At 41.4% G+C, this 22608-nt stretch overlaps 11 non-coding genes across 11 annotated transcripts; 7 read left to right on the forward strand and 4 right to left on the reverse strand.

Annotated features, from left to right (window-relative positions):
• The first annotated feature begins 232 nt into the window (after positions 1–232).
• Positions 233–314, forward strand: Trnas-uga (transfer RNA serine (anticodon UGA)). Its single transcript has one exon. It is a non-coding gene; the product is annotated as a tRNA-Ser (tRNA).
• A 917-nt stretch (positions 315–1231) lies between these two features.
• Trnas-uga (transfer RNA serine (anticodon UGA)) lies at positions 1232–1313 on the forward strand. The gene has a single exon. It is a non-coding gene; the product is annotated as a tRNA-Ser (tRNA).
• A 2388-nt stretch (positions 1314–3701) lies between these two features.
• Trnas-uga (transfer RNA serine (anticodon UGA)) lies at positions 3702–3783 on the reverse strand. Its single transcript has one exon. It is a non-coding gene; the product is annotated as a tRNA-Ser (tRNA).
• Positions 3784–4046: 263 nt separating this feature from the next.
• On the forward strand, positions 4047–4128 carry Trnas-uga (transfer RNA serine (anticodon UGA)). Its single transcript has one exon. It is a non-coding gene; the product is annotated as a tRNA-Ser (tRNA).
• Positions 4129–5827: 1699 nt separating this feature from the next.
• On the reverse strand, positions 5828–5909 carry Trnas-uga (transfer RNA serine (anticodon UGA)). The gene has a single exon. It is a non-coding gene; the product is annotated as a tRNA-Ser (tRNA).
• Positions 5910–6874: 965 nt separating this feature from the next.
• On the forward strand, positions 6875–6956 carry Trnas-uga (transfer RNA serine (anticodon UGA)). Its single transcript has one exon. It is a non-coding gene; the product is annotated as a tRNA-Ser (tRNA).
• A 9074-nt stretch (positions 6957–16030) lies between these two features.
• On the reverse strand, positions 16031–16112 carry Trnas-uga (transfer RNA serine (anticodon UGA)). Its single transcript has one exon. It is a non-coding gene; the product is annotated as a tRNA-Ser (tRNA).
• Positions 16113–18637: 2525 nt separating this feature from the next.
• Positions 18638–18719, reverse strand: Trnas-uga (transfer RNA serine (anticodon UGA)). The gene has a single exon. It is a non-coding gene; the product is annotated as a tRNA-Ser (tRNA).
• A 270-nt stretch (positions 18720–18989) lies between these two features.
• Trnas-uga (transfer RNA serine (anticodon UGA)) lies at positions 18990–19071 on the forward strand. Its single transcript has one exon. It is a non-coding gene; the product is annotated as a tRNA-Ser (tRNA).
• A 359-nt stretch (positions 19072–19430) lies between these two features.
• Trnas-uga (transfer RNA serine (anticodon UGA)) lies at positions 19431–19512 on the forward strand. Its single transcript has one exon. It is a non-coding gene; the product is annotated as a tRNA-Ser (tRNA).
• A 2560-nt stretch (positions 19513–22072) lies between these two features.
• Trnas-uga (transfer RNA serine (anticodon UGA)) lies at positions 22073–22154 on the forward strand. The gene has a single exon. It is a non-coding gene; the product is annotated as a tRNA-Ser (tRNA).
• Positions 22155–22608: the final 454 nt, after the last annotated feature.

Here is a 22608-nt window from a genome sequence, read left to right on the forward strand (position 1 = left end):
CTCATTAATCATTAGCCTAAAGCAGGGGTCACCAAACTACGGCCCGCGGCCAAAACTTCAAGCGCGTTCGACTCTCGGGGTGTACGCCTGAGCAGTAATGTTGACAAAGAAGTCTAGGGGGTCTTTTGGTTCCGGGCTCTGGGATAATTTTAGGGGCCCGGAACTCATACCACCACATTCCACCCACCACTTTCCACCCATTTTAGTAAATTATATTAAATCGGTTCACGCAGCTGCGATGGCCGAGTGGTTAAGGCGTTGGACTTGAAATCCAATGGGATACTCCCGCGCAGGTTCGAATCCTATTCGCAGCGCTATTTTTTAAACAAAATAGTTATTGATTTGTTATCTCATCTAGGGCAGTAGATACCGGGACGCGCAACTCCGTTGTTCCGCCAACATTAGAAGGGTAAATTGCCAATTTGACATTTTTTTCACGCTTTGCTGCTGGCTTGCTTTCAACTAAATAGTTTAAATTACTTCAAAACCAACTTCACTTTTTTTTATATAACTTAACCCATAAAAAATACATTATTTTGTAAATAAAAAAAACATTACCCTTCTAATGTTGCGGATGAACGAAAAAGCGGATGTAGTTAACCATCCCGGTATCTACTGTCCCTAATCTCATCTCACAATCGCGCAGATCAAGGTTTGTAAGGTGAAAGATTTAAAGATGGTTCTTGCCTGGTCAAGTGGAAACACTTCAAGAAAAAGGAAAATTTGAAAACTTCTTTCCGGAGGAATTTGCTAGCACCATGAGCACGAGTTCTAAATGCCGCTGAATGGAGAATAGTCCTTGACATGCGTTGCTCAAGCGCACACCCCGACAGTCGAACGAGCGCAAATTGATCATGAAGCTTCTTCGTTCACGAAGCCACGCGCTAACCAACTCTAATTGGATTTCGAGTCCAACGACTTTACCACTCGGCATCGCGGCTTGCGATTTTTGAATATTACTTCCATATTATTGATTTGAATTTTTGGATAAAACTTTAAATTGTAAAACTTCACTTCTATTGTAAACACTCATTAATCATTAGCCTAAAGCAGGGGTCACCAAACTACGGCCCGCGGCCAAAACTTCAAGCGCGTTCGACTCTCGGAGTGTACGCCTGAGCAGTAATGTTGACAAAGAAGTCTAGGGGGTCTTTTGGTTCCGGGCTCTGGGATAATTTTAGGGGCCCGGAACTCATACATCTTACTAAGTTATATTTTACAGATTTACGCAGCTGCGATGGCCGAGTGGTTAAGGCGTTGGACTTGAAATCCAATGGGATATTCCCGCGCAGGTTCGAATCCTGTTCGCAGCGCTATTTTTTAAACAAAATAGTTATTGATTTGTTATCTCATCTCACAATCGCGCAGATCAGGGTTTGTAAGATGAAAGATTTAAAGATGGTTCTTGTCTGGTCAAGTGGAAACACTTCAAGAACAAGGAAGATTTGAAAAGTACTTTCTGGAAGAATTTGATATCACCATGAGCCCGAGGTCATGACGTAAGAAATGCTAACAGCTTATATGTTTCTCCTGCACATATTAGTTTCTCCAGCACTGCCTGGTTGGGCGAATATTTTTTTATTAGTTTTCCGATATTTTTCAATTTTACTTCCATACGTTTGATTTGAACTTTTAGAAAAAACTTTAGATTGTAAAACTTCACTTCTTTTATAAACATTCATTGTGGGCACTCATTAATGATTAAACACTCATTAACACCTAACGCTCGGTTTTATTGAGATTAACTTTACTTAAAGGCCATTTCTATGCATTTCGTATACGGAAGCGCTTCGAACAGGATTCGAACCTGCGCGGGAACATCCCATTTGGATTGATAAGCAGGATTGATAAGTGTTTGCAGGATTGATAAGTGTTTAATGATTAGTGAGTAATTACCACAATGATTGTTTATAAAAGAATTGAAGTTCTACAATCTAAAGTTTTTTCTAAAAGTTTAAATTAAAAGTATGGAAGTAAAATTTAAAAACATCTGAAAACTAATTAAAAAATATGCTAATTCGCCAGCCGCGATGCCGAGTGGTTAAGGCGTTGGACTCGAAATCCAATCCGTGGTAGTATGCGCGTTGCTTCGTGCACGAAGGCTAACCGTTACATTATGCCCCATAGTTGGTTTTATAGCCTAACTGAGTAGTGTAACTTAGCCCGCTGTGTAACTTAGAATTTAGAATGCTGCTACAGTGTGTTGTTGCAAATGGGTGCAAAATAAACATGATTCATTATCATCATTAACCACCAGTTATGTCACTGCTGGCAGATGGTCTCTCACATACGTTTCCACATCATTTTGTTTTTTGTTGTTCTTATCCAAATGATACCTAGGCCTAGGCTACATCTTTCCTTCAATGTCATCAAGCAATTTTCTTTCGGCCTTCTTCTAGTTTTCTTGGTAGCCTATGTCTTGGTGTCCACTCTGTGGTTATTTTGGCCCATCTAGTTCAGTTCAATTGTATTCATTTTTGATTATCACAGCGAAAACATTTACTGTCTGTATACTTTGTTCTTGCCACAATGTCTCTATTGTCACATTAGATCTGTTGCTGTTCCAAAGATATGTATTTTGTTCCTGATAATTATAGGGCCGCCAAAGTCAGTAAAGTCAAAATTTTTTAAGGACCTCATTTATCCACGAATCAAAGAATGATGTTGTTTTCAGCACCTAGGGGACTGTTTCTAAGAAGTTTATAGGTCAAAATAAAGTCAAATTTTGTCAAATTTTGACTTTCGACAAAATTTTTGTTTCTTGAGAGTAATTTTTTTCAAAATCCTTGTTGAAGCATTGTAAATCAGGAACTGCAAAAAATTAAACCATAGCCTATTAACCCATAATAACAGGAAATATGTAACAATGCCCACTTAGATCAGCAGTAACTTTTATCGCAAATTGTTGCTTGTTTATTCGTTGTTACGTATTTTAACAATTTTTATAAAACACTCCCTCTTTACAAACGTGGTCTTTTCGAAGATCAACAGTTCGGATTTTAGGAATAGCCTACTGACATTCTGTAATACAAAAATGCTTTAGCAAGCTAAATCGTCCAGCGAAAGTTAGACAGATTAGTCGAGATTATATTTGTCCATAAACCACCTTGAGTTTTCAACAAAATATTACGTTTGGGTCTGAAATGACAAAATATTATGTTTGGGTAACTGGTATCAATTCAAGGAAGAACTGTGGCCTCTACAAATAAACGATTTCGTTAGATCAAAATAAAGTCAAAATTTGATAAAAATAAAATCAAAAAAATATTTTTTTTTTAGGTCAAAATAAAAATGGCCCTACTGATAACTTATTGCTTTCTTTCTATTTCTATTTATTCTTGCTTTCTATTTATGTTTCATATTATCTTTGATCGGTGATCTAATGGCAGAAAATCGTTCAGACTTTCAAATAATCTTGAAGTTGGACAAACAAGAAGAAAATGAGCTACATCGCCCAACCAGGAAATGTGTGCAGGAGAAACATATAAGCTTTTAGCATTTCTTACGTCATGACCTCGAGCTCATGATGATGGCAAATTCCTCCAGAAAAAACTTTTCAAATCTTAATTGTTCTTGAAGTGTTTCCACTTGCACTATTTTAGTGACCAGGCAAGAACCACCTTTAAATCTTTCACCTTACAAACCCTAATCTGCGCGATTGTGAGATGAGATAACAAATCAATAACTTTTTTTTTAAATATCGCTGCAAACAGGATTCGAATCTGTGCGGGAATATCCCATTGGATTTCAAGTCCAACGCCTTAACCACTCGGCCATCGCAGCTGCGTAAACCAATAAAATATAACTTACTAGATTGTATGAGTTCCAGACTCCTAAAATTACCTCGGGCCCGGAACAAAAAGACCCTCTAGACTTCTTTGTCAACATTACTGCTCAGGCGTACACCCTGAGAGTCGAACCCGCTTGAACGAAATCTGGAAATGATAAAAAAAATCAATTTACTTCTTTAATAACTTCTGGATGGTGATTATAGAATTAGTTTTCACTCATTGATTCAAGTTAGCTGCGTTTCTATGATTCTCGCAGCTGCGATGGCCGAGTGTTTAAGGCGTTGGACTTGAAATTCAATGGGATATTCCCGCGCAGGTTCGAATCCTGTTCGCAGCGCTTTGTATACGAAATGCATGGAAATGACGTTTTAGTAAAGTTAATCTCAATAAAACCGAGTGTTAGGATTAATGAGTTTTTAATTATTAATGAGCGACCACAATGAGTGTTTATAAAAGAAATGAAGTTTTACGATCTAAAGTTTTTTCCAAAAATTCAAATATAAAGTATCGAAGTAATATTAAAAAACATCGGAAAACTAATCAAAAAATATGTCAATTCGCCAGCCGCGATGGCCGAGTGGTTAAGGTGTTTGACTCGATGTCCAATCCGAGTTGGTTAGCGCGTGACTTTGTGAACGAAGAAGCCTCAATATAAAGTGTCGCTGGTTCGACTCTCGGGGTGTGCGCTTGATCACCTCACGTCAAGAACTGCTCTCCATTTAGCGGTACCTAATGGATGGAACAATTCCTCGGCAACAACACTTCAACAATCGGAAACTTCACTTTGTCGATCTCGGTGATTGGGCCTCCGTTAGTGGTTAAACTTCAAAGCCTCTACAAGTATGCGAAACTGCTAGGATTAAGCTCTCAAAGAAGTTTTCCTAGTCCGATTATAAAAATTCAATCAATCAGGTCGGCTGCATAGCCGAGTGGTGAGAGCGCTGGAACGGCAATCGAAAGGGCGCCGGCTCGACACCGCTCATGAGCATGCAGCTGTGTCTTTGGCAAGACACATGAAGACATGCCTGAAGGTGGACATGAAGATTGGCTTCCTTGCCTTCCCGTCCACTTAATCTAAATCTTCAACCCCCAGGTGTAAACCTGGATACGACAAAAAAAAAATCAGGTTTGTGAAAAAGCGAAGATGGCAAGGCTAACCGTTACATTATGGCCTATAGTTGGTTTTATAGCCTAACTGAATAGTGTAACTTAGCCCGCTGTGTAACTTAGACTGCTGCAGTGTGTTGTCGCAAATGGGTGAAAATAAACATGATTCATCATCATCATTAACAACCAGTCATGTCACTGTTGGCAGATGGTCCCTAACATACGTTTTCACATCATTCTGTTTTTTGTTGTTGTTCTCATCCACGTGATAGCCTACCTATTATTTTTTCAATGTCATCTCGCAATTTTTTTTTTTCGGTTTTCTTCTATAGGTTTCTAGTATGTCTTGGTGTCCACTCTGTGGTTATTTTGGCCCATCTAGTTTAGTTCAGTTGTGTTTACTTTAGACCACCATAGCAAAAATATATATTGTCTCTTCTTTTTTGTTCTTTAACATGTCTTTATTGTCACATTAGATTTGTTGCTGTTTTAATGACATCTTGATATGAATTTTGTTCCTGATGGTAACTCATTTTTAATCCTGTTTTCTATTTATGTTTCATATTATTTTTGATCCGTGGTCTTCATGCCAGAAAATCGTTCACACTTTCGGATTATCTTGAAGTTTGGATTATCTTGAAGTTTTTGAATAAACTAGAAGAAAATGAACTACATCGCCCAGCCAGGAAATATGTGCAGGAGAAACATATGAGCTTTTAGCATTTCTTACGTCATGACCTCGGGCTCATGAGTATGGCAAATTCCTCCAGAAAGAACTTTTCAAATCTTCCTTGTTCTTCAAATGTTTGCACTTGCACTTTACTGGTGACCAGTCAAGATCCACCTTTAAATCTTTCATCTTACAAACCCTGATCTGCGCGATTGTGAGATGAGATAACAAATCAATAATTATTTTGTTTAAAAAATATCGCTGCGAACAGGATTCGAACCTGCGCGGGAATATCCCATTGGATTTCAAGCCCAACGCCTTAACCACTCGGCCATCGTAGCTGCGTAAATCAATAAAATATAACCAGGAATATTTATAACTACGGGATTGGAAACTCTGTGGAACTGAAAACCATTTTATACACCAGTAGGGTCACTTTTCTTTGTGCGCTGCTGTGATAAGTAATCACATAAATTGACCTCAAAGGGCAGCAAGTATTAGGCTAAACGAACAACCAAAAGTGTAACAATCAATTCACCTGCTGTAAATTGTAAGGTCTACGCTTGCCTGGTTTGTTTATTTGTTTGTATTCCATTAGTGCAGTCATGTTGTATTTTGTTTGCTGCTTAAAAAATTTCCAGAATGACTATTGGTTTTAGTTCTGATGACATCGTAAACGGATTAGTTTCGTACTAGATTGGTCAGTGAACAAGTTGATGATACAACAGCGTATTTCACTGATTGCTGAACACTCCTCGTTTAGCCTACTTCTGATCCGATTTGCAGCACGCAGAATGCTAAAGAACAACAGTAGGCGGTTTTTGGACTCGTTGCATTCATTCATTTTTTGGATTCATCGTTTTTTTTCTAGCAGCGTAAATGTACTTTTATAATCAATTAAGTTTTAATGTGAGTGTACATTTTGTATTATTATTGTAAAATCGAATTTTGTGTATCTTTTAGTCGGTATTTTGTTTTGTTAATCTCTCTGTAATCGTAGTAATGTGATGACCCTACTGATGTATAGCACTGGATAGAGTTTCCAATCCCGTAGTTGATATAACTTACTAAGATGCATGAGTTTTGTGCCCCTAAAATTATCCCGGACTGGAACCAAATGTACCCCCTAGACTTCATTGTCAACATTACTGCTCTAGCGTACACCCTGAGAGTCGAACGCGCTTGAACAAAATCTGGAAATGAAAATAATTAAATCATTTTACTTGTTTGATAACTTCTGGATGGTGATTATAGAATTAGTTTTCACTCATTGATTCAAGTTAGCTGCGTTTCTATGATTCTCGCAGCTGTGATGGCCGAGTGGTTAAGGCGTTGGACTTGAAATCCAATGAGATGTTCCCGCGCAGGTTCGAATCCTGTTCGCAGCGCTTCTGTATACGAAATGCATAGAAATGACCTTTAAGTAAAGTTAATCTCAATAAAACCGAGCGTCAGGTGTTAATGAGTGTTTAATCATTAATGAGTGCCCACAATGAATGTTTATAAAAGAAGTGAAGTTTTACAATCTAAAGTTTTTTCTAAAAGTTCAAATCAAACGTATGGAAGTAAAATTGAAAAATATCGGAAAACTAATCAAAAAATATTCGCCCAACCAAGCAGTGCTGGAGAAACTAATATGTGCAGGAGAAACATATAAGCTGTTAGCATTTCTTACGTCATGACCTCGGGCTCATGGTGATATCAAATTCCTCCAGAAAGAAGCTTTCAAATCTTCCTTGTTTTTGAAGTGTTTCCATTTGCACTTTTTGGTGACCAGACAAGATCCACCTTTAAAGTGCCTCTGACAGGAAAATAAATTCGCTAAATTTACCTAAAATACCAAAGAGGTGACACTAACAAACTTCCCTGACCAGCAAATCCTAAAAAATACCAAAAGTTACACGCTTGTAAACATTTGTTCACTTTCGACAAATCCAGCACTCATTCAATTGCGAAAATAAATACGGCAACACCGCTGTGACGTCACCATGGGTGGGAAGGATACTTTCTTTCTCTGTGGTGAGTTGGTAAGGTATGGTACGACTACTGCAAAACATAAATGTGTGGGGCTCTGTTGGTCTAAAGAATGTGAAAAATGAGAATCACCGAAATGGAAAAGTCAACTGATTATTACTATCAGGTTTAGATCAAATAGGTTCAGTTTATTTTTATCAAACAACATCTCAATTCAATTGAAATTGCAGTTTTTCTAAACTCTTGTAGGGCTACAATTTTGATAATTTTTTATTTGTACTAATTTGGCTATAACCATTTGCAGTGTAACAGCAGTATCTCACAAACAGTACCCTTAATTTATGGTTGAGAGGCTAATGCTTGCAAATTTCTGTTTATGTGACAGTGTCGTGACAAAGACGTGTGCTATCTTTTCACGCTTTCAAACAAAACAATCGACATGTTTCAGTCAAGTTACCATTGACTGAAACATGCAACGCAGACGAGGCATACCAGGACTTCTGCAACGCCATAATAACTGCGGCAAAGGCCACAATACCACGTGGCCATCGAACCAGCTATACACCATGCTGGGACTCCGAGTGTGAAGCTCTCTATCGCTCATATCTAGCCGCCACAAGTGGTGCTGCTTCTAACATGGCCGCCACCAGACTACTTGAGCGGCTGGACACAAAGAAGCTTGAGCGATGGAACAAAGCTGTCCAAACCATCGACTTCTCACACTCAAGCCGCAAAGCATGGAGCATCATCAACAACCTCACTGGGCGCTCAGCAAACTCCCTCGTCAGTAGGCTACCTCGTTTCTGCTAATGCCATCGCTTCCCAGCTAGTGTAGAGCGGATCTACAAGACAAAGGACCGCAAGGCATCCCGCCTTGTTGCCAAGGAAGTATCTGCCCTATGGCGAGTGGAAACACCACAAGAAGAAACAATCTCTGGAGACTTCACTCCAGAGGAATTCGCCACCGCCCTCCGCCTAGTGAAACCACACAAGTCTTCAGGGCCGGATAAGATCTGCCCTGAGCTTGTGCTCCATGCTGGCCATGCCCTAAAATCCTGGTTACGTAGATTCCTCTCTTCCTGCCTGCACCACTTCACAATCCCAAAAACCTGGAGAAGAGCTTTAGTAGTTGCGATCCCTAAGCCTCACAAGCCACCAGAGAACCCAAGGAGTTATCGTCCGATATCCCTTTTATGTGTTCCTTTTAAGATCCTCGAAAGACTGATCTATGCCCGCATCAACCCAATCATCGACCCGCTCCTTCCAAAAGAGCAAGCTGGGTTTCGGCGCGGAAAATCCATCGTAGATCAGGTCACACTCTTAACCCAAGACATCGAGGATTGCTTTGAGGCAAAAAAGAAGGCCGGCGCTGTCTTTCTAGATCTCACAGCTGCCTATGACACCGTATGGCATCGTGGCCTTACTTGCAAGCTGCTTCGCCTGCTTCCTGACCGACATATGGTTCATATGATTATGGAACTTGTCAGGAATCGAAGCTTCACCCTCACCACCGGTAGCTCACGGCGAAGCAGACTGAGACGCCTGAAAAACGGCGTCCCACAGGGATCGGTTCTGGCTCCACTTCTTTTCAACATCTACACCCACGACCTGCCAACTACGGTCTCCGCAAAATACGCTTATGCGGACGACCTGGTAATTCTCCACTCCACAAAGTCGTGGGAAAACCTAGAAGACACCTTGAGCCAGGACATGAAAACTCTCTCAGCCTATCTCCAGAACTGGCGACTGAAACCCAGCGAAACCAAAACAGTGGCAGCAGCTTTCCACCTACACAATCGGGAAGCTGATCGTGAGCTACATGTCCACAACAACGGAAAACCTCTGTCCTTCTGCCCCGAACCAAGATATCTTGGGGTAACACTGGACAGATCGCTCACATACCGCCACCACTTGGTGTCACTGCGCAAGAAACTCACATCCGGCGCTGCGCTACTCAAGCGCCTGGCAGGCTCTAGCTGGGAGGCGAGGGCTGATACTTTGCGTATAGCAGCCTTAGCCCTTGTCTACTCTTCTGCAGAGTACTGTGCACCTGTTTGGTGCCGCAGTGCTCACTGCCACAACATCGACACTGCCATAAACAGCGCCCTGCGCACAGTGACCGGATGCCTGCGTCCCACACCATTGGACAATCTCCCCATTCTCGCTGGCATCCAACCCGCTGAGCTTCGTCGCGAAGAAGCCACTCTGTCACTCGGTCGACGGGCACTGGAGCCTAACCATCTTCTCCACCACAAGATCTCTGCTCTCTCAAACGAGCATCCCCGTCGACTGAAATCAAGACACCCACTCGTGCCAGCCGCTCAACTTCTGATCAACGAAGCTGATGTACAAGACATCTCTGCGGCTACTTGGGCGGACCATAAATGGAGTTCTGAATGGAGGTCAAGCGCCACCAGACTCCATTCGTTCATCCCCGACGCCGACACACGCCCCATCGGCCTAACACTACCTAGACAGGCATGGGTGCGCCTCAACCGTCTCCGTACGGGCGTCGGGCTTTTCTGCTCAACCATGCACCAATGGGGAATGGCCTTTTTCTCCTCCTGTGAATGTGGTGCCGAGGAACAGACCGCAGACCACATCATCAATGACTGTTTCATCTTCAAGTCACCTAACGGAGTGGAAGGTCTGCGCGTCATGGATGATGAAACTAAAGACTGGCTGCTCTCTAGCAGCCTTCCAGTGTAGTCCGGAAACATCGTGAATCTGGGGTAGTAAAAGGATAGACCCTCGGTCCCAGAGGCTCACACGACGATAACGACGACGACGAAACAAAACAAGGTGCTGAGAAGAAAACAGTCAAAGTTTTCTTCAAGTGTTCGAAAGTGGATGGGCCATACAAAACTAATCGTATGTGTTCTCTTCACTTCACTGGAGATGATTTTGTTAACACCACCAACCCGATTTGGATCTTCCCACCAATGAGTGGCGTGCTGGGAACTCTAGGTGGTGCGTTTGCCACAAGTGCGAGTCTATGCCCCAGCCCAATGAATGTGTATGTTGTCATCAAATGCCACAGACGAAAGAACTTTTGAAGAAAGACAAGAAACAATCATCTAGCTGTGTTACCAATTTGACCGATTTTGAGGCACACTTACTTCCTGCAGTTCTGGAGACTTTTTTTATGAGGAGCAGGAAGAACTGGAGAAAAAGCAATAAACCGAAAGGAGAAAACGGAGACCTATCAAAAGAGTAAGGATGTTACATTAGGCTAAAAATACCCTAAACGCTAAAGAATGCACATTAAAAGAAGTGATTTTATTTCCTTGCAGGCAGTATCAGTAATTAGTCGCTTACAGGCATGTATTGGAGTGGATACTACAAGGTGATGCTCTTGGAAGCAACAATCGGATTGTGCTGCCGTCATGCATTGTTTGGCAAATCCGAAACATTTTCCAAGTCCAGATGGCCGTTACACCGGTTTCAATGGCCAACTGAAAGCACATTATGAGAGAGAGAGAGAAATTTTATTTATTTATGAATAGTGATAAAAGATTATTAATTAAATATGAATGTTGATGTTGATGACGTCATATCATTACGCAACACAATACCTGTCCAGAGATCAGTCCCTTCGCCTTTTTCTATTCTATGACCACGTGAGTTAATCCGTTACCGCCATGATTGTGACACGCATTTCATTCTGTTAATGAAGTGCTTTGTATCAACAACGTTCGCAATAAAGCTAGAGACATAATAAACAAGGTGCAGACAGCAATCGTTAAAGAATGCGCAGGCTGGAGCATGATCCAGGAAATGAGACATTTTGAATATACCGCAGAAGAGAGCAAAGACGATCCGAAAATATTGCTGGAAAAACTTGAAAAATATTGCAGCCCAAAACAGAACGATGTTATCTCCACATTGAGGTTTTACAAAGTAGAATATAAAGAACCCTTCGACGCATTCTTGACGGAATTGAAAGCAAAAGCCGAACACTGCAAGTTTCCAGACAGAAACAGGGCTTTGCGAGACAAAATCATACTGTCTGTCCCGACGGCGCTGCAAGAGAAGCTTTCAAGCGAAGCGACACTCACGCTTGACAAAACAATACAAATCTGCCGAGCCCGTGAAGCATCGCACAAACAATTGCAAGAATTGCAAACAAAGCCTGCTGAGTCCATACACAAAGTTGTACAACACCATTCCAACAAGGCAACACCGAGACGCTTTTCACGCTATGAGAAAAGCGCTGAATGTGAGTTTTGTGGCCAAAGCCATCCCCGCAACAGAAGCATGTGCCCAGCGTATGGAAAAACGTGTTCCACTTGCGGGAAAAGAAATCATTTTTCAGCAAAATGCCGAAGCCGCCTACACCAGGTCCACAACATGGAACCAAGCGTGCACTCTGAAGAAGAAGACGCATATTTGTGTGCTATACAAGGAAGTGAGAAACGAGGACTAACCGCACTACTCAATATAAATGAACAGGAAGTCCGTTTCCAACTAGACACCGGAGCTGACGTCAACACCATATGCAAGCGCTTTGTAAAAAGAAGTCAGATAACTCCGACTACACAAACATTGACGATGTGGAATAGAACGACAGTCAAACCAGCAGGTACGGCCCTACTCGATGTTATCAATCCGAGAACTAAGGAAACCTACTGTGTTAAATTCACTGTTGTAGATAATAACTTGAACTGTCTTCTAGGATTATCCACAGTTAAAAACTTGAATTTGATTTCGATTAATGATGATGCTTTTATCGCCAATGTAAGTAACACAAAACTGGGTTACATCGGTTGTGCGTCTTTAACAGTAGACCCAAGGGTAAAACCTAGAACCCTACCCTGTCGCAATGTGCCAGTCGCGCTCAAAGAGAAAGTCAAACTCGAACTCGAATCGCTGGTAGAGCAAGGCGTGCTATCCCCCGTTGATGAACCAACAGACTGGGTTAGTCAAATGGCAATAGTAAAAAAACCGAATGGAGATTTACGTATCTGCATCGATCCCCAGCCACTAAACACAGCATTAAAAAGAGAACACTACAAATTGCCAACGCTTGACGACATCTTACCTTCCTTAACAAATGCCAAAATATTCTCAAAGGTCGATGTAAAACACGCCTATTGGCATATCGAACTAGATGAAGAAGCGAGCAAACTAACAACAATGATCACGCCGCATGGTCGCTATCGGTGGAATAGACTTCCATTCGGTCTCAAAGTAAGCAGCGAAATTTTTCAAAAAAGACTAATAGAGGCGTTGCAAAACCTAAACGGTGTCTTCGCTGTCGCAGATGACATCATTGTTGTTGGTTGTGGGTCAAATGAAAACCAGGCCATCAATAACCATGACGATAACCTGAGAGCTTTGCGACAGCGCTGCAAAAATATACCAATTTTGCTCAATGATCAAAAGGCGATCATTAAGAAAACGGAAATCACGTTTATGGGCCACAAGGTAACGAAAAACGGGATCCAAGCCGATCCATCAAAGATAGAAGCAATAAGAAACATGCCCTCACCCACAGATATATCTGGCGTAAAACGATTCTGCGGCATGATTCAGTATCTATCGAGGTTCATGCCAAATCTGGCAAACGACCTCGAGCCCGTACGAAGACTGACCCGAAAAAACGTAGAGTGGGAATGGAGTGAGGAGTGTGAGCAGGCAATACAAAAGGTTAAAAAGAAAATCGAGCAACCCCCAATACTGGCCTATTTTGACGCGCAAAAGCCAGTGATTCTACAGGTGGACAGCAGCAAGGATGGACTTGGCGCTGTTCTCTTGCAGGACGATCAACCTGTCGAATATGCATCTCGCGCCCTCACAAAATCTGAGCGAAATTGGGCACAAATAGAGAAAGAGACATTAGCAGTCGTATTTGGTCTGGAGCGATTTGACCAATACACCTATGGCCGACAAATCACAATACACAACGACCATAAACCTATCGAAACCATACTTAAAAAACCACTAAGCCAGGCCCCCAAACGGATACAGAGCCTGCTGATGCGCATGAATAGATACGATGTTGATTTCAAATACATGCCTGGAGCCAGCCTTGTCATTGCCGACACTCTAAGTAGAGCTTTCCCTGAACTTAACGACTCAGAGAATCAACCGAATCACATAATGAACCTAAACGTCTTAGAGGACATACCAGACGAACGTCTAATTGCAGTAAAACAGGCCATGCAAAGCGATGACGAAGCAAAAACACTGTTGAGGATCATAACAGAAGGTTGGCCAGCTACCAAAAATGATCTTCCTGAAAACATCAAACCTTATTTTTCGCTTCGAGAATGCCTGACGCAAGAAAAGAATTTAATACTAAAGGGAGAGCGCATATTTATCCCAAAAAATTTGCGCCGCGAGATCAAAGACAATTTACACCTTGCGCATTTAGGTTATGACAGCATGATGCGGCGAGCACGCGAGACCGTGTTTTGGATAGGATTGCCAAAAGAACTAAAACAAATGACAGAAAATTGTATAATCTGTCAACAAACAAAACCAAGCAACCAGAAAGAGACACTCAAACAACACAACGAAGGAACGGCGCCATGGGAGAAAATTGGTATTGATCTGTGTGAGTTTCAAGGAAAGAGTTATTTAATAACGGTCGACTACTACTCTAATTTCATTGAAATCGACGTGATGACGTCAACCACCACCAGACAAGTTATAAGCTGCTTAAAAAAGCATTTTGCACGATACGGCATCCCCAAATGTGTGGTATCAGACTGCGGTCCACAGTTTATGTCTGATGGCTTTAACGCATTTTGCAAAAAATGGCAGGTCATCCATATAACTTCCAGCCCAGGCCATCAACGAGAAAACGGGAAAGCAGAGTCAGCGGTTAAATGTGTAAAAACCATGCTTAAGCGTACATTTCTCAACCAAACCGACCAATACCAAGCCCTGCTTGAAATCAGGAACACGCCGCGCCAAGACGTAAACATCAGCCCGGCAGAGATCCTCTTTGGCAGAAAACTTAGATCAGTGATACCTATAATCACCAAACCTAGCAACACCATGCACACCGAAAAAAGGCTTAATCGCAGAAATGCCACAAAAAGGAATTATGATAAAAACGCTCGTGATATGAGTCCATTTCCAATTGGACAACGAATTTATTTTCAAAGCCCACCCAGTACAAGCTGGGAACGAGGGAGAGTGACCGCAATACCTTCTTCGCGCACCTACATAATCGAGTCCGCTTCTGGCACAAGGTATAAAAGGAACAGGGTCCACCTTCGTATCGACAAAAGCGACCTGCTCTTAGATATACCAAACAGTATAACCCCACTTGACAACCATGACGCACCCTCTGAAAGCTACCCCAGAAGTAGCTCTTCAGAACGACCAAGACGGATGCGTAGAGCCCCTGTGTGGTTGAGTGATTACCATACTACGTAATTTCCTTAACAACCTACAGCCTGATGACATTCTGCATGTGTGTATGGAGTTATATGTGATATATTTTAACTGCATTAGCCCAGATATCACTGAAAACTTCTAGCATTATGTTTGCATCTTCACCTCTTGAGCATTTACCCTTTCGCTGTAAATATAATTACCATATCGTATTCACATGTGTTACCATACGTTTTGCATCGTGTAACCATATCGTAATCATATGTGTTGCCATACGGTTTGCATTGTGTAGCCATATCGTAATCATATGTGTTGCCATACGTTTTGCATTGTGTAGCCATATCGTAATCATATGTGTCGCCATACGTTTTACATTATGTAACCTAACCCCCAAATGATCTCTCCTTCATACTATAGTAAACCTGCGATCCTATGCATAACGCCTTTCATTGAAAGGGGGATGTTGATGACGTCATATCATTACGCAACACAATACCTGTCCAGAGATCAGTCCCTTCGCCTTTTTCTATTCTATGACCACGTGAGTTAATCCGTTACCGCCATGATTGTGACACGCATTTCATTCTGTTAATGAAGTGCTTTGTATCAACAACGTTCGCAATAAAGCTAGAGACATAATAAACAGTTGATTTGTACGATTTCTTCATTTTTCACTTCAAGTATATTTTAGGTTTTGTAGGAACGTATCCAGTACAATTTTATTAAACTGCAAAAAACAACAAATCTTTGAAAAAAGCAACCGTTTGTACCAACTCCGACCAAACTGTGATCCACCAATTACATCTAGAAAGCATTTGTTTTATCCGTCGCTAACGACGCCCACCCAGGATGACGTAACACCAACAAAGTCGTCCCAGAGCAGTGAAATATGGAATTTCACCAGTGGTTGCGCTGCGAAGCAGTCGTTTTGTATAAATTTCGCCCTAACCAGTCGAGCTTCGAGGTTAAGATTAAAAAGTTCGCTAAGCATAGTTCTGCGCTAGGAAATGCTTAAAAAAGTTACTATAGCCTACTTGGGTCCAACTTGTCAGGGGCACTTTAAATCTTTCATCTTACAAACCCTGATCTACGCGATTGTGAGATGAGATAATAAATCAATAACTTTTTTTTTTTAATATTGCGCTGCGAACAGGATTCGAACCTGCGCGGGAATATCCCATTGGATTTCAAGTCCAACGCCTTAACCACTCGGCCATCGCAGCTGCGTAAAGCTGTAAAATATAACTTACTAAGATGTATAAGTTCCGGGACCCCTAAAGTTATCCCAGACCCGGAATCAAATGTATCCCCTAGACTTTTTTGTCAACATTACTGCTCAGTCGTAGGCCTACATCCTGAGAGTCGAACGTGCTTGAACGAAATTTGGAAATGAAAATAATTAAATCATTTTACTTCTCTCAGGGATATCTAGAACAACGGGATTGCTGACTCTGTTTTGAAGTGGACAATAGGAGGGTTACTGGATCATTACTGCACAAACTAAAATGTGGATTTCTCAACATACAACCCATTTCTTGTTTTTAAAATGATGCTTGAAGATGAAATAATTTAAAAAAAGCAAAAAAAAATTGAAAATGTGGCCGTTTTTCCCCAAACCGCCACCAAGTGGTGAAAAATACACAAATTTTAAACACAAATATTTTTAATACCACTTACTGGATTTGAATCAAATTTTAGCAGAATGTTTATAAGTATCAAGATTGAAGCTCTATGGAAGGTAATGAAGATATTTTGAGAAAATAAAAAGTTATTCGAATTGTTGCATTTTTTCAAAAATTTTTGATCCTCGGACATGAAACAAATGGGTGCCGACAGCATCATGGACAAAATTTCCAAAATTTTTTAACCAGAGGCTTTGCATGTTTACTCTATCTGATAGTGTTAAAAATTTGAAAGCGATTGGCAAATAAATGAAAGAGATATTTGGGAATAAAATTTGGTACTTGGTCAAAAATCACATTTTACGAAAAACAACAATAAACATTTTCAACACCTTAAAGCCTCCTTTATCATAAGTAGACCCTTTTTTTGCCTCTGCTTGGGTTTGTAATTTTTTCTTAAGTGCTTTTAATGTTTTTCTCCTGGCCTTGAATGTGTCAAAGCTTCTTTTTCTTGATTTGTCAAGTCAAAACTTGTCGAGTATTTGGCAGATTTCTGAGTATGCAGAGATTTTGCCACTGTCTTGTTTTCCTAATTTTTTTTTGCTGAAGTAGAAGGTTGGCAAAAAGGGCTTTGATCTTCTGTTGTTGGATGGCTTTCTGGTGTTACAGGAAAGGTTACACATGTGTTACAGTAACTGTTCATCAAGTCTACCACCATTGTTAGACTTACAACCAACCTTATCCAACTTTCTTTGTTTAGCAATACCACAAAACTGAATTTTCTTACTTCTTTTCATGTTTTTTTTATTTCCTATTTTTGATGACTAAAACTTGCCCAAAAGTGATGCAATAATCAATTAAATATGAAAACTAAAGCTATGTTCAATACTCAATAGTCTTGGATGACTAAAAGCAAAAGTTTGCTTTAAAATGACGATCTTAAGTTATAGACAAGGCCAGCCATTAGTTGTTGCTATGGGCGTTGTTAGGGAAGATGCCTAGGAGTGCTCACTTTCAAGACCTTATTTTAGCTTCACAGCAGGGATATCTAGAAAAGGCGACTTCTCAACAGCGTAATTGACACGCGCTTTCGCCTTTTTCATTTTCGGGTGTTAACAGAGTTGACCCTTCTAGTGTCCATCGCTTTATCGAAACTTGCAAAGTCAGCAATCCCGTTGTTTTAGATATCCCTGACTTCTCTGATAACTTCTGGATGGTGATTATAGAATTAGTTTTCACTCATTGGTTCAAGTTAGCTGCGTTTTTAGCTGCGTTAAAATTAGCTTTATTTTATTCAAGTTAGCTACAGGGCATCGTGCTCTTGAAAAAACATTACATCTTTCCAAATTTGGCCTAGGCTGTCTCCATTTGTGATGGCCTAATGATAAAAACAGAACACCAACATGTAGGCTGCTTGGTGGAAAATGTACAAATTCAACATAACTTACATTACAACAACCAACTATAAGAACGAACAATTTTAACAAAGAAGTCTCTATTACACAAAAAGGCAAAGCCAAAGACGGTTGCTAATGTCAAGGGAAGCACATGTACAGAATTTTAGTGCAGCTGTAATTTCCGCAGCACGTGGCAGGCCGGATGAAATCAGCTCGCGGCCGGTTCTTGCCCGCGGGCCGTGGTTTGGTGACCCCTGCTTTAGGCTAATGATTAATGAGTGTTTACAATAGAAGTGAAGTTTTACAATCTAAAGTTTTATCCAAAAATTCAAATCAATAATATGGAAGTAATATTCAAAAATCGCAAGCCGCGATGCCGAGTGGTTAAGTCGTTGGACTCGAAATCCAATTAGAGTTGGTTAGCGCGTGGCTTCGTGAACGAAGAAGCTTCATGATCAATTTGCGCTCGTTCGACTGTCGGGGTGTGCGCTTGAACAACGCATGTTAAAGACTGTTCTCCATTCAGCGGCATTTAGAACTCGTGCTTATGGTGCTAGCAAGTTCCTCCAGAAAAAACTTTTCAAATCTTTCCTCATCTTGAAGTGTTTCCACTTGCACTTTTTTGGTGACCAGTCAAGATCCACTTTTAAATCTTTCACCTTGCAAACCCTGATCTGCGCGATTGTGAGATGAGATAACAAGTCAATAACTATTTGGTTTAATAAATAACGCTTCGAACAAGATTCGAACCTGCGCGGGGATATCCCATTGGATTTCAAGTCCAACGCCTTAACCATTCGGCCATCGCAGCTGCGGAAATCAATAAAATATAACTTACTGCTTAGTGCTTACTGGCATGTATGAGTTCCGTGCCCGTAAAATTATCCCGGGCCGGAACCAAACCATAGACTTCATTGTCAACATTACTGCTCAGGCGTACACCCCGAGAGTCGAACTCGCTTGAATGAAATCTGGAAATGAAAAATAAATCATTTTACTTCTCTGATAACTTCTGGATAGTGATTATAGAATTAGAATGCACCCATCGATTCAAGTTAGCTGCGTTTCTATGATCCACACAGCTGCGATGGCCGAGTGGTTAAGGCGTTCGATTTGAAATCCAATGGGATGTTTCCGCGCAGGTTCGAATCCTGTTCGCAGCGTTTCCCTACACCAAATGCATAGAAATATCTATTTAGTAAAGTTAATCTCAATAAAACCGAGCGGTAGGATTAATTGGTTAACTTTGATTTTGGTTGGATGCAAAAGAGAAGTTCTAAGTGAATATCGGTGACTTTCATTATCATTGATTTTGAATAGTCTTACAGACTCTTCAAGCAAAAAATGGTAAAAATGATGAAGTCGAGATATAAAAAGTACAAACACAATTTGAGATGTTGCCATGGTTTTACCACATTGAGTGATTATGATTAAAGTAGCTCCGTGATGCTTTTAAATCTACAGTTTTATCTAAAAATTTAAATCTCAAACATGAAAGTAGCCTAGAGTTGTCAATTTGCAAGCTGCGATGGCCGAGTGGTTAAGGCGTTGGACTTGAAATCCAATGGGATATTCCCGCGCAGGTTCGAATCCTGTTCGCAGCGTTATTTTTTATGCAACATGATTATCAAATTGTCATTTTATCTAACAATCGTGCAGATCAGAGTTTGCAAGATAAAGGTTTGAAAGTGCATCTTGCTTTATTTCCAAAAAACGAGCGCGGAGGGATACTTCAAAACAAAAATGATTCGGAAACAACTTACTTTTCAGTGAAATTAGGAATTCACAATCATATCATTTATTAATTAACAATTTTACACAATTCACATTGCGATATATCGTACATTGTAGGCTAATTTCCAATTCTTTGGCCTTAGAAAACCACACAAGAGTCCAAGGCCAGATGCAATATGTTGAGAGCTTGATCTTCATGTTTCTTTTGTTCATGTTTCCTGGTTATCATACGCAGTTTCTTTTCTTCCTGTTTGCTTCAAGATATTTAGCCTACATTTTGATTACATTTTCATTGATTTTGAAGATAGAGAGTCTTACAGGCTCTTCAAGCAAAAAATGGTAAAAATGATGACGTCGAGATATAAAAAGTATAAACACAATTGGAGATGTTGCCATAGTTTTAGAACAGTGAGTGATTATAATTAAAGTAGCTATTTGGTATAGGCCTACGTTACTTTTGATTTTTTACTGATATTGTTAATTGATATTTCTTAAACTCCACAATTAATTCATGCAGTAGCACGATAGTAAACCTGCTTAGTTTTTCTTTTTGTCTAATAAAAACATGTGTATCTATATCAGCAAATGCTTGATTTTTTGTATGATTGTTTGTGTATGTTATTTAGACCTACAAAGGCTGATCTAATGCCCGCGTCAACCCAATCATCGACCCGCTCCTTCCAAAAGAGCAAGCTGGGTTTCGGCGCGGAAAATTAACTGTAGATCAGGTCACACTGTTGACCCAAGACATCGAGGACTGCTTTGAGGCAAAAAAGAAGGCCGGCGCTGTCTTTCTAAATCTCACAGCTGCCTACGATACTGTATGGCATCGCGGCCTTACTTACAAGCTGCTTCGCCTGCTTCTTGACCGACATATGATCCATATGATTATGGAACTTGTCAGGAATCGAAGCTTCACCCTCACCACCGGTAGCTCACGGCGAAGCAGACTGAGACGCCTGAAAAACGGCGTCCCACAGGGATCGGTCCTGGCTCCACTTCTTTTCAACATCTACACCCACGACCTGCCAACCACAGTCTCTGCAAAATACGCTTATGCGGACGATCTGGCAATTCTCCACTCCACAAAGTCGTGGGAAAATCTAGAAGACACCTTGAGCCAGGACATGCAAACCATCTCAGCTTATCTCCAGAACTGGCGACTGAAACTCAGCGAAACCAAAACTGTGGCAGCAGCTTTCCACCTACACAATCGGGAAGCTGATCGTGAGCTACATGTCCACAACAACGGAAAACCTCTGTCCTTCTGGCCCGAGCCAAGGTATCTTGGGGTGACACTAGACAGATCGCTCACATACCGCCACCACTTGGTGTCACTGCGCAAGAAACTCACATCCGGCGCTGCGCTACTCAAGCGCCTGGCAGGCTCTAGCTGGGGGGCGAGGGCTGACACTTTGCGAATAGCAGCCTTAGCCCTTGTCTACTCTTCTGCAGAGTACTGTGCACCTGTCTGGTGCCGCAGTGCTCACTGCCACAACATCGACACTGCCATAAACAGCGCCCTGCGCACAGTGACCGGATGCCTGCGTCCCACACCATTGGACAATCTCCCCATTCTCGCTGGCATCCAACCCGCTGAGCTTCGTCGCGAAGAAGCCACTCTGTCACTCGGTCGACGGGCACTGGAGCCTAACCATCTTCTCCACCACAAGATCTCTGCCTTCCCAAACGAGCACCCCCAACGACTGAAATCAAGACACCCATTCGTGCCAGCCGCTCAACTTCTGATCAATGAAGCTGATGAACAAGACATCTCTGCGGCTACTTGGGCGGACCATAAATGGAATTCTGAATGGAGGTCAAGCACCACGAGACTCCATTCATTCATCCCCGACGCCGACACACGCCCCATCGGCCTGACACTACCTAGACAGGCATGGGTGCGCCTCAACCGTCTTCGTACGGACGTCGGGCTTTTCCGCTCAACCATGCACCAATGGGGAATGGCTTCTTCCTCCTCCTGTGAATGTGGTGCCGAGGAACAGACCGCAGACCACATCATCAATGACTGTACCATCTTCAAGCCACCTAACGGAGTGGAAGGTCTGCGCGTCATGGATGATGAAACTAAAGACTGGCTGCTCTTTAGCAGCCTTCCAGTGTAGTCCGGAAACATCGTGAATCTGGGGTGGTAAAAGGATAGACCCTCGGCCCCAGAAGCTCAGACGACGACGAGACCTACATCACCTAGCTTGAGGTGGCTGCTGACTAGATGACCGCTTGGTCTTTTCGCAGTCTCCTCGTCATATGACACACAGCAGATTATTGCATATTTTGTATTCTTTTCATGTTTGTGACAAATAAATAAACTGATACGATTTGATTTGATTCGTGATGCTTTAAAATCTACAGTTTTATCTAAAAATTAAATCTTAAACATGAAAGTAGCCTAGAGTTACCTATTTGCAAGCTGCGATGGCCGAGTGGTTAAGGCGTTGGACTTGAAATCCAATGGGATATTCCCGCGCAGGTTCGAATCCTGTTCGCAGCGTTTTTTTTTTATGCAACATGATTATCGAATTGTCATCTCACCTAACAATCGTGCAGATCAGAGTTTGCAAAATAACGGATTTGAAAGTGTATCTTGAGTTGTTGCTAAAAAGGACTAGCGGAGGCGTTTTTTTTTCTTCCTGTTTGCTTTAAGGTAATCCGAAAGTTTGAACGATTATCTGCCATGTGACAACCAATAGCATCACAAGACCAACCAAAAATTTCTGGAGACCTTATTTCAGGAGAGCTTTCCTCCATTTCTGAACTCAATTTAAATGTTAATCTTGCTACTTTTTGTTTATGCTTTTATGTTTTTCTTTTTGTTTTTGCATGTTGGCAGATAGCCTACGTCGTTTTTGTAACTTAAATTACCTTCTTTTTTTAAATAATTTAAATAACCAAGGTCATGTGTTTCAAACTTCCCTGATGTGTGCAGGCCCGGATTTAGGGGGGGG

Source organism: Aplidium turbinatum, chromosome 18 (assembly GCF_918807975.1).
Source record: "Aplidium turbinatum chromosome 18, kaAplTurb1.1, whole genome shotgun sequence".
NCBI lineage: Eukaryota > Metazoa > Chordata > Ascidiacea > Aplousobranchia > Polyclinidae > Aplidium > Aplidium turbinatum.